Source organism: Choloepus didactylus, chromosome Y (assembly GCF_015220235.1).
Source record: "Choloepus didactylus isolate mChoDid1 chromosome Y, mChoDid1.pri, whole genome shotgun sequence".
Classification (NCBI taxonomy): Eukaryota; Metazoa; Chordata; class Mammalia; order Pilosa; family Megalonychidae; genus Choloepus; species Choloepus didactylus.
The window spans coordinates 34,794,836-34,797,806 of record NC_051335.1 but is presented as its reverse complement, the minus strand read 5'-3'; positions in this window follow the sequence as shown (position 1 = coordinate 34,797,806).

Genomic DNA, 2,971 nt, shown 5'->3' with positions numbered 1-2,971 from the left:
CTGATAAAAAGATGGCACCTGTAAAAGTGCCTACCAGCCATCTCACTGCTATCGCATCAACACCAACTACTAACTTTTCAACAGAAGCTTTTACAAATTTGGTACTTGAATAATGCTATATTCCTGCTGATTAAGGCTGTGTTCCTTCTATTGCTCCATGCTTCATGGATGGAATCCTGGTGGCTGAAGGCAGTAGGGTCAGTTAAAAAGCTTTCGATCTCTTCTTTTTTTTAAATTTTTATTTTGGTTACATATATACAACCTAAAATTTCCCCCTTTAACCACATTCAGATATATAATGCAGTAGTGTTAATTACATTAAAGATATTGTGCTACCATCATCACCAAAACTTTTGCATCACCCTCAACAGAAATTCTGTACCAATTAATCTTTAACTCCCCATTCTCTAACCCGCCCTAGCTCCTGGTAACCTGTATTATAGTTTCTGACTCTAAGAATTAGCTTATACTAATTATTTAATATCAATGAGATGATACAATATTTGTCCTTTTGTTTCTGGCTTCATTCAATATGATGTCTTCAAGGTTTATCCATGTTGTCCCATGTATCAGAACCTCACTCTTTTTCATGGCTCCATACTATTCCATTGTGTGTATAAACTACATTTTGCTTACCCATTCATCTGTTGATGGACACTTGGGTTGCTTCCATCTTTTTGGCAATTGTGAATAATGCCTCCATGAACATTAGTGTGCAAATTCTTTTCAATTCCCTGCTTTCAATTCTTTTGTGTATAAAACTAGAAGTGATATTGCTGGGTAATATGGTTAGTCTACATTTAGCTTCCTGAGGAACCACACAATTTTTTTCCACAGTAGCTGCATCATTTTGCATTCCCACCAACGAGTGTTCCTGTTTCTCCACATCCTCTCCAAACCTTACTTTTTGTTTTCTTTTTTTAATAGTAGCCATTCTAGTGGATGTGAAGTAGTATCTCATTATGGTTTCCCTAACGGCTAATGATGTTGGGCATTTTTTTCATGTGCTCTTTTGTTATATGTATATCTTCTTTGGAGAAATAGCTATTCAAGTATTTTGATCATTTTGTGATTGGGTTGTTTATCTTTTTCTTTTGAGTTACAAGATTTCTTTAAAGATTCTGTCAATTAAACCCTTACTAATATTTGCTCCCACTTTGTAGTTTGTCTTTTTAATTTCTTCATAAAGTCCTTTGATATACAAAAGGGTTTAATTTTGATGAGGTCCCATCTATTTATTTTTTCTTTTGCTGGTCATGTTTTTGGTGTGAGGTCTAAGAAACCATTGCCTAACACAAGGTCCTGAAGAGTTTCCCTACATTTTTTTTCTAACAGTCTTATAGTCCTGGCTATTTTATATATATGTGTATAAATTCAGTTTTATTGAGATATATTCACAGACCATACAGTCATCCATAGAGCACAATCAGCCGTTACCAGTGCCATCATATAGCTGTGCATTCATCATCCCAATCAATTTTTGGAATTTTCCTTACTCCAAAAAGAATGAAAATAAGAAAAAAAGTAAAAGTAAAAAATAACCCCCAAAGCATTCCACCTTCCCTATCCCACTCCATTCCACATGTAGTTTTTGTCCCCATTTTTCTACTCATCTGTCCATACACTGCATAAAGGGAGTGTGAGACCCAAAGTTTCACAATTGCACAGTGACATCATGTAAGCTACATAGTTATGCAATCATCTTCAAGAATCAATGCTACTGGGTTGCATTTCAACAGTTTCAGGTATTTCCTTCTAGCTATTCTAATACACTAAAAACTAAAAAGGGATATCTATATCGTGCATAAGAATTCCCTCCAGAGTGACCTCTCGACTCCATTTGAAATCTCTCAGCCACTGGAACTTGATTTTGTTTCATTTCACTTCCCACTTTTGGTCAAGAAGATTTTCTCAATACCACGGTGCTGGGTCCAGGCTCATCCCTGGGAGATTTATACCTCTGGGAGTCATGTCCCACGTAGAGGGGAGGGCAGAGAGTTCACTTGTCAAGTGAGCTTACAGAGAGAAAGAGAGGCCACATCTGACCACAAAAGAGGTTCTCTGGAGGAGACTCTTAGGCACAATTATAAGTAGACTTAGCCTCTCCTTTGCAGTAACAAGCTTCATGAGGGCAAGCCACAAGATCAGCAGCTCGGCCTACTAAACTGTTAGTCCTAATTGTTTGTGAGAATTTCAGTAATAACCCAGGTGGGGAAGCCCAACATTTCCACATTTTTTCCCAGTTCCTCAGGGGGGCCCTGCAAATATATTTTTATTCTTTGCCCAAATTACTTTGGGATGTATCAGGATTTCAAGCTAATCTGTAAAGTTCTGTGCAACTATGCTGTTTGAATAAACTGACTGTACAAGTTAAATTCTTTAGTGTGCTGCAGAAAATATATATCCTATACAAATAAACAACTCTTCCCTTGATCTCACACAGAAGTTTAAGTTTTAAAACACAGTCAATAACATCCTTTTCCCTTTAGTCTGGTTTATCTTAGTCCTAACTAGATCCACTTCATTCATAATTCTAATTGAAGCCTGAACTCCTTTCCAGCTTTTTGAACATTTACTGTATGAGATAATACTGACAATCATAGCTGCTGAGCTCTTGCTCTGAGTCTCAGGTATCACACAGATACCCAAAGTTCCAGAGACAACCAGGTCATACACAAAGAGCTCAGCATCCCAGAATTTGGAGACAACCACTATAACTCAGGAATAGATGTTACTGCTGTAAGAGCTTACAATCTACAGAATGCTGCAATCAGCATTCCCCCAATAAGCTGTGTTCCAAGATTCAACCCTCAGAGTTTACACACAACAGTCGGTCCATATTAGTGAGGCATTATAGTTTGTCTTTTCGTTCCTGGTATATGTTACTCAAAATGGTGTCCTCAAGATCCATTCACCTAGTTGCATGTTTCACAGCTTCATTCCTTCTTACAGCTGCTCAATATTCTATTGT